The 11,908-nt window shown below is 39.5% G+C and overlaps 1 non-coding gene across 1 annotated transcript; it reads left to right on the forward strand.

Annotated features, from left to right (window-relative positions):
• The first annotated feature begins 4,381 nt into the window (after positions 1-4,381).
• On the forward strand, positions 4,382-4,488 carry LOC121213409 (small nucleolar RNA R71). The gene has a single exon (XR_005908791.1). It is a non-coding gene; the product is annotated as a small nucleolar RNA R71 (small nucleolar RNA).
• Positions 4,489-11,908: the final 7,420 nt, after the last annotated feature.

Consider the following 11,908-nt stretch of genomic DNA (forward strand, 5'->3'; position numbering starts at 1 on the left):
AAAATCTCATAAAAATAAAAAAAGTAGTTTCAATAAAAATTAAAAACATAAAATAATAAATAAAGGTTTTTAAACATCTTCATTGCTGGATGGTTCGCGAGGTGGGACTGGCGATGAGATGTGGATGTGCTGACAAATCTGCTGTAGAGTAGCATCAATGTTGTCAAATCGTTGAAAACACTGCTACTCGAATCGGGTGAGGCGCTCAGAGATGTCAGCATATGAAGCCGCAGCATGAACTGGACGAGAAGGTGGTGGTGGCTGAGTCGGTAGGTCCTCGTGCTGTGGGAGGACATCATCAGGAATGTCCTCATAGGCCTCCTCCTCGATAGATTGGGCGAGACGATACTAGGAAAGGTAGGTTCCTCGGCACCTCTCGATCATCCTTATGCTAAGCATGTTCGAGATACCTTGTGGAGACATTTGGCCGATGAGGGTGAGGGATGATTCTTGGGCTGCGGTGTTGAGGAGCCCGAAGTGTCGCGCCAGTCGAGTCACGTAGGGGCCAATAGAGATGACCCCTTCCAATGCCACTCCGTCTGGTGCTGAATTGCAAGGGCAATGAAATAGGTAAGGTCGATGACGTACCCGTGCGTCATACACCATAAGAAGTAGGCATCGTAAGTGTTGACGACGCTCGTGCTCTCTCGCCTCCCTGTAATCGTGTGAGCCAAAATGGCGTGTAGGTACCTCAGGGATGGTGGGAGAACTGATGCCTTGGAGCTGTTAGGATTGTAGGAGGCTACACCAGGGGCCAAAGTATGCTAGCACTTCGAGGGAGAAAAATGTATGTGACGGGTGAGAGCTTGTAGTTCATTTTCCTCATTGAACTCCTCCGTATATAAGCTTAGTACAACACCGAACTCTGGGACGCTTAGCTGGCGGACTAACCCACCTAGGTGAAACTAGACCATACTAGGATCATCATAATTTGTCATTACGGTCTGAAGATGGAACGTTGAGCATAGTTCTATCGTGAGCTCAAGATACGTCGACTCGATAATCCCAAAGAACAGCTCCTAAGGGTCGTTGGTTAGGAGGGCCCGAATTGCATCAGCCATCTAGACTTGTTCTACGGTAGCCCAGTCAATGCAGCGGCCCGCAATTAAGGGTCGGGCCCGAAGTATTTGGAAAAGCTCTTCTTGGGGCCCTCAGGGGAACTACAGGAGAGGGTGACGAATTTCCGTGGTTAGACCCGCAGAAGATAACGCTCCCTTCCTCTTCTTCGAGGCAGGTACGACAGCCTTTTTACCACGTGAAGATGACATGGTACCTGCGATTAGAATCATCAAGTCATCTTGATGAGTGGTCAAAGTAAAAGGAATACAATTTGTAAATAAAAAGCAGAATTTCAGCCACAACCAAACATAACTAATATAATAATTTCGTGACCTTATCATTGTATGAGAATGAGCGTAGAGATGGCACGTGGAGGACAAAAGAGTGAGGCTATTCTAACAACATGAAATGTATGATAAATAATTGAAAAATGCAAATTAAATGATAGACATTGGCATGGAAATATCATGAGAATGAGCATGGTAAAGTCATGGGTATGAGGTTTCCCTAATAACTTGATTTAACACGCAATGTATAATAACTAACCCTAAGAATGCAAACTAAATGATAAAATAATGTTCAAAATGAAAAATAGTTCGAAAGCAATGAAGATTATGCTAATAATAAGCATTAGTAATAAGTAAAATAGAAGTGAAATGAGTAAACAAACGCTAGGGGAGAGAGATTGAGCGTTAAAAACAAAGTTGGAGACGGTGCATGGGCGTGCCAAGGAGGCCGTATGGAGTTGCAGCAGCTAGGGTTAGGGTTTTTGAATGGGGAAGAAAGTGAATGGTGCAAGATATTTATAGATTTTGAGGCACACGGCCATGGCACATACCCGTGTTCCCTAATTTCAGCCCGTGTGATTCGCGAATTTCAAATTTGGGCGCGTCTGACATTTAATACATGCCCGTGTTCCTCGAGCGTATGGGTTCACATGGCCGTGTCACACGATCGTGTCTAGCTTCGTTCGCTTCTCCCACGCCCGTGTGTGCAAGCCTCACGCCCGTGTTAATTTAACAGGTTCGACCACGGGTGTTCCACACGGGCGTGTCAAAAGCCCGTGCTGTTTTAACAGGTTTGCCCACAGTTCTTCCACACGGGTGTGCATTGTTTTGGCAGGCTCGACCATGGCCAAATTGCACGGTCGTGGTGTTTAATCGTAGCCCGTGTTGGGGAAATCTTTTGCCTTGTTTTCACATGGTCTTAAGCATGCCCGTGTGCTTGGTCGTGTCTCTGTGGAAACACCTGTATTCAAGATTTCTATTAGTAAGTTAGGAGTTAAATACCAAAATTTAAAGAAATTAATATTGTTAGTGCTCGGGTTGCCTCTTGAGAAGCGTTTATTTATAGTCTAAGCTCGACTTACCTCTTTAGTGAATGGTCATGGTGGTTTGAGGAGTTTATACTCCTCATTCCTGCTATCAATATCATCAAAATAAGGTTTTAATCGGGTATTGTTTACCTTAAAAGTGCTGAACTTGGGATGACTCACCTCCACCGTACCGTAATAGGGATTTCCTCATTCAGTATGGTAGTGACAATGTGGGGATCTGCGGCATCTAATAAGACCTTATCACCAACCTTAAGTTGATTTGGAGAGGCATCGGGCTCGTTTTGGCGTAGTTTCGGTTTGTCGGGTGTTCTTGGTTTTTGCGTCCACATTCATCGAGTTCCTCGATTTGTAATCTTCAATCTTCATGAACAGGTCCTTTACTATTGCTTGAAAATGACTCGTGTGCCTCCTTCAGTCTCATTTTCTGCCAAGTAGGTTGCACCATATTATTAGTTTTAGTAGAATGGTTTAAATGGCCACCTTCAATTCTTGATGTGTTGCCAGAATTGCGAGCTTGAAGGGTGATTGTTTCGTCTCCCACCCGAAGTGTAAGTTCACCTATGCCAACATCAATGATGGTTTTAGCAGTTGCTAAAAAGGGCCTTCCTAGAATTAAGGGAGTGTTGCTGTCCTCTTCTATGTCTAGAACAATAAAGTCAACGGGAAATATAAATTTATCGATTTTAACTAGCACATCTTCAATAATACCTCTAGGGAATCTTATAGTTTTATCTGCTAATTGAATGCTCATCCTAGTCTATTTGGGTTTCCTGAGACCTAGTTGCTCAAACATTTTGTAAGGCATGACGTTGATACTAGCCCCTAGATCAGCTAATGCATGATTAACATCTAAACTACCAATTAAGCAAGGAATAGTAAAGCTACCTGGGTCTTTTAGTTTATTGGGTAATTTATTTTGGATAATGTCCGAGCTAACTGCGTTCAGCTCCACATACGACGTCTCGTCCAACTTCCGCTTATTTGTTAAAAGTTCCTTTAAAAATTTCATTACGTTTGGCATCTGCGATAGAGCTTCAATAAACGGTAAGTTCTTATGTAATTTTTTTAAGAGTTTAAGGAATTTACCAAATTGTTCATCTTTGCGGTCTTTATGGCACACGAGGTTTATATTCGACAGTCACTGGTTTGTTTGTATTTTGATCTACCTCACCTTGAACTTTGCTTACCACAGTTTCTTGCCTCGGTTCTGGTTCAGGCTCAACGACTCCTTCGTCATCTTGAATATTAATTGCGTTGAGCTATTCCCTTGGGTTAGGTTCGGTATTACTTGGCAAACTACCTTGTGGTCATTCAGAGATTAGTTTGGAAAGCTGGCCTATCTGAGTTTCGAGCCCTTGGATCGACGCTTGTTGATTTTTAAGTGCTGTCTCGTTGTTATGAAAACGAGTTTCTGACACTGATATAAACTTTGAGAGCATCTCTTCAAGGTTTGGCTTCTTTTCCTGTTGGTAGGGTGGTTGTTGGTAGCCCGGAGGATGTTGCGGTTTTTGATTTCCTTGACCGCCCCATGAGAAATTGGGGTGGTTCCTCCAACCTGCATTATAAGTGTTACTATATGGATTGTTTTAAGGTCGATGATTATTACCCATGTAGTTTAATTGCTCGTTATCCATGTTGTGGCCATAAGGTTGGTACTTTGAATGGTTTGTTCCACTTCCATTTGCTTCGCACTGCATTACTGGGTGAACCTATGAAGAACTAAGAAAACCATCAATCTTTTTATTTAAGAGTTCTACCTGATTAGAGAGCATGGTAATCGAATCGATGTTATAAACATCGGCTGTTTTTGTTAGCTTTATCCTCATGACTTGCCACTGATGGTTATTCAGTGACATCTCCTCTATAAACTCATAGGCATCTTCCAGTGTTTTATTGTTGATGGTTCCGCCAGCAGCTGCGTCAACCATTTGCCTAGTCGAAGGATTCAGACCATTGTGAAATGTTTGTACTTGGAGCCAAAACGGTAACCCATGGTGGGGGCATCTTCTCAAAAGGTCCCTGTATCTCTCCCATGCATCGTAAAGTGTTTCTAAATCCATTTGCACAAAATAAGAGATATCATTACGTAATTTAGCCATTTTAGCCGACGAAAAATATTTTAGTAAAATATTTTTGGTCATTTGTTCCCAAGTAGTAATTGACCCTCGGGGTAACGAGTTCAACCACTGTTTAGCTTTGTTCCTCAATGAAAAGGGAAACAACTGAAGACGTATAGCATCATCAGAAAACGCCATTAATTTTAAATGTATCGCATAGTTCTAAGAAGTTGGCTAAATAAGCATTGGGATCCTCATCCTACAAACCATCAAACTGAACAAATTGTTGTATCATTTGAATAGTGTTAGGTTTTAATTCAAAAGTATTTGCAGCTACAGCAGGTCTAACTATGCTCAATTCAGTCCCTGTTAAAGAAGGTTTAGCATAATCATACATAGTTCGTGGAGTAGGATTTTGATTAACCGCAATTGCAGGAGGTAGCTGATTGCCTTGGTTTTCAACCATCTCTTTGGTTGGGGGTTGAGTATCGTCATCTTGCTCGTTCTCCGTGTGTCTTAAGCTTCGCCTTATTTCTCTTTGGTTTCTACGAACTGTGCGATTGATTTCTTCGTCAAAAAGTAGTGGCCCTGACGGGTTTCTTCTAGTCATAAACTATAAAAACCTGCCAAGAGAAGAAAAAAGTAAATAAGTAAGTACTAATAATAATATTATAAAATTAAATTGCAAGAAAAATAAATGGCTAAAGTAATAAAAATTGAGCGTTCCTAATATCTTAGTTCTCCGGCAACGGCGCCAAAAACTTGATCGCATTATTTCATGATAGGTTTTAAATATTTATAATTAATCGCATTATTTCGCGATGTAGGCAAGTGTACCTATCGAACAGTAGTATAGTTTTAGCAAGACCGGATTGTTGAATCCAAGGAATTAAAAGTACTAGTAATGACTGTTTTTTTATTATCTAGCCTAAGAATAATAGGGTTTTATTTTAACTAGCTAATTATCTAAACTAAAAACTCAAAGAGAATATAATTAGGGAATTGGTTTTGGGAAAATCGGTTGAATTAAGACAACACTTAAGGAAAAATCCACCTAGACTGTACTTGTTATTCTGGCTCCGAATAAGACGATTTATTCATTTAACTTATTCCGTAGAGATCCCTAAGTTATGTTATTATCCCTATTCAAGACTAATAACGTCTAATCCCTAGATTGAATAACCGAGACTTTTCTCTAATTAACACTTTAGGGTTGCATTAACTCGATCTATGAATCCCCTTATTAGGTTTCACCCTAATTTGGCAAACTCTTGTCACCCTATGTCTAGGCGCGCAATCAACTCTGCTTAATTGTGATAAATGTACTCTTAGACAGGGTCTATTCCTCCTCTGAATAAGATCTTATCTTGAATCAGTATCCTGGGATATCAAAACAAGAATTAAGAACACATAATTAAGAACAAGTTAAATATTTATCATACAATTCAGAAAATAATAACAAGATTCATCTTAGGTTTCATTCCCCTTAGGTATTTAGGGGATTTAGTTCATAACTAAATAAGAAAACATCTCAGAAAAATAAAGAATACAAAACATAAAGAAAACCCAAAACTCCTGAAGGGGAATGGAGGAGAGATCTTCAGTCTTGATGATGAATCTGGTTTCTGAAATGAATCAATCGGCTTCCTTGGAGTAATTCCTTACTCCCTATTCCGTGTGTCCCCTTTTCTCCTGTTCTAGGGTGTATTTATAGGCTTTGGAATGCTTATGAGCCCTCAAAATTAGCCTTTTTTCTGAATTGGACTCAACTTGGGCTCGGCAGGGACACGCCCGTGTGCAATTACTTCAGGTCATGCTCGAGTCTGTTAGAATGGTACGGGGGTGTGGGATGCCCGTGTGAGGAAGTCTAGGTCGTGTTGAGTTTGTAGTTTGGCCCATTTTCTCCGTTTTTTGGCCCGTTTCTCATTCCTTTTGCTCTCCTATGCTTTCCTAAGTATAAAATATGAATTTAAAGCATTAGGAGTATAGAATTCACCAATTCTAATGGAAAATCATCCATAAAATACGTTAAACATGGGGTAAAAATATGTATAAATTACGGTTTATCAATGCCCAAAGATGGAGAGAGGTAGCGACACAAGTCCAGCCACCTCTTTTGGGGAAAGAAACCATAATGCTTTTCATCAACACTCTGAAAGCCCCATTCATTAACTATATGTTGGGAAGCACTACCATGAGCTTCTAAGATATAGTAATGTCTGGTGAGATGATTGAAAACGCAATAAGGAGTTTGAAGATAGATGCGGGAGAAAGTGCCAAAAGGTCAACCCTGAAGAAAAATGAAAGTGAAGTGAATAATATGAGCAAAGAGTATTCCAAATCGGTCACTGTAGGCCAGTCGAGGGCCGTAATTACTAGCTATCAAGGCCTTTTAAGGCAAGAATCCAACTCGAGGCCAAACACAGAAAGACTCCAGTTCACACCCTTCCCGATGACATATAGGGAGCTGTATCAGAATTTATTTGATGCTCATGTGGTACCCTCGTTCTACTTGGATCCTATGCAACCTCCGTTCTTGAAATGGTATGATGTGAATGATCAATGCGAGTACCACACAGGAATAATGGGACATTCAATTGAAAACTACACTACTTTTAAAAAGTTAATTTAAAGGTTCATTAAGACGGGCATCGTGAAATTCGATGATCCATCGAGACCTCATATAGCAGGAAATCCGTTACCAAGTCATTTAGATCAATGGGCAAACGCGATAATTGAGAAGGAAGGAAAGAGAACCAAAACCAATGTTGCAAAAGTAAAAACACCATTGAAATAGGTTTTGAAACAAATGATAGACATGGGACTAATCATTCAGAATTTGAAGAAAAGACCAAAAGGGATAAGGAGCTACTGTGAGTTCCACATTGAAGAAGGTCATAAAATCCAGGAATGCGCTGAATTTAAAGCTTTGGTGCAGAGCCTAATGGATAATAAAGAGTTGGAATTCTTTGAAGAAGTCACAGGCCCAAAAGGAATGTTAGGGAATCTAAACGATAACGCTGTATCCGAAGAGGGAGCTAGGGAAGAGAATTTATCAGGCATTTTCCCTTACTTATAGGGGAGTGTTTTGAACAATGGGATTGTGGAAGAGATCCCTGTATTTTTTGGAGCTAATTCAGAGTAATGTCCAAAGCACGCTTATTACTCTAAGCCTAGGAGCAATAAGATTCCTTTTGTGAGATAGACTTATGTCCAACATCTTTATTTCAATAAAATACATCTTTGTTTCTCACATTGAGAAAATATTCTTTGATTATTTTCATTTCATTCATAATCATACTATACAGATAAATATTCTTAGATTCTTTTGTTCTTGTCGATCTTCTTTTGTCCCTATAATGGGTCTTCAGATATCAATGATATGAGCGGCACTGCTATTGGCTCAGAACCTCCTTTTGAGCAAGATATGTGTCCAGAGAAACCTCAGGACTTTGAATATGACCGAGACTATAGTTCATCTCCTGGTTTGTTAAGGATGGTAGAACAGGATGAGAAACAGATCCTAGTGGTATCCACAACCTTCCTTTATGTGGGGCGTGGATGTCATTAGGCTGATCTCGCCAAAAGCTTCTAGCAGGCATCGATTCATCTGTGGAGTTGTCCATTACTTCACTAAGTGGGTGGAAGCTGCTTCATACGCTAATGTCATAAAGTAGGCATTCACAAAAAAAAGTGATCATATGTCGATATAGAATTTTAGAAAGGATTGTATCTAACAATGCGATATCAGAAGTTTACAGCTGGTTCAAGATCAAACACCACAACTCGTCACTGTGTCACCCAAAAGAGAACGCTGCAGTGGAGGCAGCCAATAAGAACATTAAAGAGATCATGAGGAAAATGACTGAGACCTACAAAGATCTTCATGAGAAGTCGAACATCGATCAAAACCTCTACTGGGGAACCGTATTTCTCTTTAGTTTATGGCAGTTTTGCCCATGGAGCTCGAGATTCCTTTTCTGAGTTTTTGGATAAAGCAGAATGGATCTGACCCTGTTTGAAGAAAAAGGTTAAAAGTTATCCGTCATGGTCAAATCTACAAAAAAAAATGACGCGAGCTTACCAAAGAAAGGTTCGCCCCAGAGAAATCCATGATGGGGACTTGATATCAAAGAAGATCCTTCCCATGCAAAAGGACTTCAAAAGAAAGCAGATGCCAAACTAGGAAGGACCTTGTATAGTAAAGAAGGCTTCATCTGGAAAAGCATCAATTATTGACTAGGAGGGATAATAAGGACTTGCCTAATCCTATGAGTTCAAATCAAAAAATATTTCGTTAAAAAAAAGAGAAGAAAAAGAAAAGGAGAGGCCAAGGCAAAAGCCCATAAAAGAGAGCCTTGTAACAAAAGGGGTTTTGAGTTAAAAACCCAAGAATGGGTAATTCAAATTTTGATCTAAGGTGGGGCGTGCGGTAGTCTTGCTATGCCTGAATTAACAATGAGGAGGGATGCTACGGCTTGGGGCATCAAAAAAGCATTCTAGATCTTCGAAACACATATCAAGTTCAAAAGGGTCCCCAAGAAGTCTGCGTGGAAAAGCTCATGCTACAATATCTAGGGCACCTGTTTTCATCTTATTCCTTTTGTATTTTAGCAAATTTGCTATTTTGATTAATCTATTCCTTTCCAGCTTTACTCCCAATAAATTTCAACCTTGTCCACCATTATCTTTTCAAGCATTTTTTCATTGAAACAACGATTATTGGACTGATAATATTCAAACAAAAGGAGTTATGCATATTGCTTGAAAGAGTTTCTAAATAGTACGAGAACTTGAAATAAGACCACTAGTTAGAACTAACCAAATTCAAGAGTTGGAAACATTTGGAGAAATAATAGTCTAAATTGTGATTGTTTCTTCGAATCTTCTGTCAAAGAAACCAGCTGAACAAGAAGGCAGGGTAATACGTCAATGATAGAACCTTGATGAACAACGAGCAATGGCAACCCAAACTTTAAAAAGTGATCATTCTTGAAAAAGATGACATTTTGCATTCATGCAAATATCATGCATACACATCTAGTTAGGAGCATTTGATCCATTTTGATCATAACATCCTAATCATTTGCCACAAAGATAGGCCCATAAAATGAAGTTTACAGGTCATGTTACCCATAGAGTGGTGTAATAGATAAATGAAGTTACAAATCCCATACCCCTGAAGATGCAGTGGGATAGATTGAAATCTAATATGGCGAACCTTATCTCCCTAAAGTTGTAGTGGAGCATGTTGAAGTTAAACAAGTCTTATCTCCCTGAAGTTGCAGTGGAGAAGACTGAAAACTGCAAATCTTATTTCCTTGAAGTTGCAGTGGAACAGATTAAAGCTACAAATTACAAATCTTATCTCCCTAAAGTTACAGTAGAGTAGATTGGAGTTAGATCTTATCTCCTTAAAGTTGTAGTGGAGTAGATCAGAGATAGCAAATCTTATCTCTCTGAAGTTACAGTAGAGAAGATTAAAGCTATATACCTTATCTCCCTGAAGTCGCAGTGGAGTAGTTTAAAAATAAACAAATTTTATCTCCCTGAAGTTACAGTGGAGTAGATTGAAGACAGGTTACAAATCTTATCTCCCTGAAGTTGTAATGGAGCAGATTAAAGCCACGAACCTTTTCTCCCTGAAGTTGCAGTAGAGCAGGTTGAAGTTACAAGTCTTATCTCCTTGAAGTTGCAGTGAAGCAGATTGAAGATAGCGAATCTTATTTCCCTGAAGTTGCAGTGGAACAGATTAAAGCTACGAGTTACAAGTCCTATACCTTTGAAGTTGCAGAGGTCGGATCAAATCTATCATGGTGAATCTTATCTCCCTAAAGTTATAGTGGAACAGATTGAAGCCATTAATCTTATCTCCCTAAAGTTGCAGCGGAGTAGATAGATCATGGAAAATCTTATCTCCCTAAAGTTACTATGGAGCAGACTAAAGCCACTAATCTAATCTCTTTGAAGTTACAGTAGAGCAGATTAAAGCTACAAGTCTTCTTTCCCTAAAGTTACAGTGAGCGAATCGAAGCACCAATTCCTATACCCCTGAAGATGCAACGGGATGGAATCAGACTACTTGAAGAAAAGAAGCACCAAAAGTCAAGATTCGACAAGACCAAGCAAAATTGGCCCTTTTCTGAAGTCGTTGCTCCATTTACGTTACACATCAACGAGCAAAGAGGGGCAGCTGTAATAGGCCAAATTTGGCTTGGCCTAGTTTATAAAATAAAACTCAAAATAAACATATTAAGTTAAGAGTCCATTTACAAATAGCCCAAGTTAAAGCCCAATTACAAAGCCTACAAAACTAAACAGAAAAGAAAAAGAAAAAACCCTAGGTGCATCGCACTTAGGTCTCTCTACTGCTGTCTCTAGCCCTCTCTAGCGTCGCACGTTGGTAGGCCTCCTCCAACCACGCCTCCTCTACGCGCGTCTAACACTGTTACCTACAAAAAAAAAGCCAACACGCAAGTAAAGAAGCACAAGCAAGACAGTAGAAACAAATAGCAAAGAGAAAAAACAATAGAAGCTAACAGTCTGTAACTCAGCTATAAAAGCCAAAATATATCCGTTTGTAATTTTTTTACGCACACTGATAAATCAAAAGCAGAATAAAAGTTTGAAAAGGTGTTGTTTTGATCTTTTTTTTGTTTCTTTTCGTTTTCCTATTTCTTTTTATTTTATTATTATTATTATTTACAAATCTATTTTAAACATAAAAAGAGGCGAAAAATAAAAGGAAAGGAAAGCTCACCTGGAGTCACCCCGTGGTCTCGTCGTCGGAGGTCTCTTCTCCGTTGTCTAGGTCGAATCTAGAAGGGATCAGGGTTCTTATCTTTCGGCTTTTGGGTTGAGAAGTCTTGGCCTTCAAATATGAAAAGAAAACGATGGTTAAAATGCCTATTTTTTGCAACGCCGGCCACTGGCCATGGCGGTGGTAAGGCGGGCCACCGATAGGACCCAAGATCGAAAAAAGGGGTTGAGAGAGTTTTGGAAGAGTTTTAAAGTTTTTTTTTAAATGATAGGCTAAATAAATTTTTGGGTAAATTTTTTGACTTATATAGCTTGTATAAACGACGCCATTTTCAAGTTTAGATTCAGAGACTAAAACGACGTCGTTTTAGCCTCTGACCCTGACCCAACCTGCTCCAATGGGGGGATCCACTTGTTTCATTCTTTTGGATTTATTTCGCGCGTGGTCCTTTCGCTTTAGCGGTGCGCTGCAATTTGGCCCTTGTTGTTTCTTTTATTTTTTTCCTTAAATCTCCGCATAATTTAGTTTTTGTTTCACTTTACTCCATTGCAAAACGACGCACCTTGAGGACTGGAAAAATTTCCCATTTAGTCCTTCTCTCTTGGCGCGCGTTTCAATTTAACCCTCTATTTTTGCTCTTTTTCTTTTATTTATTTATAATTTATCCTTTCAAGTTTATTTTAATTTCGATTTCAT

This window comes from Gossypium hirsutum, chromosome A13 (assembly GCF_007990345.1).
Source record: "Gossypium hirsutum isolate 1008001.06 chromosome A13, Gossypium_hirsutum_v2.1, whole genome shotgun sequence".
NCBI classification, from domain to species: domain Eukaryota; kingdom Viridiplantae; phylum Streptophyta; class Magnoliopsida; order Malvales; family Malvaceae; genus Gossypium; species Gossypium hirsutum.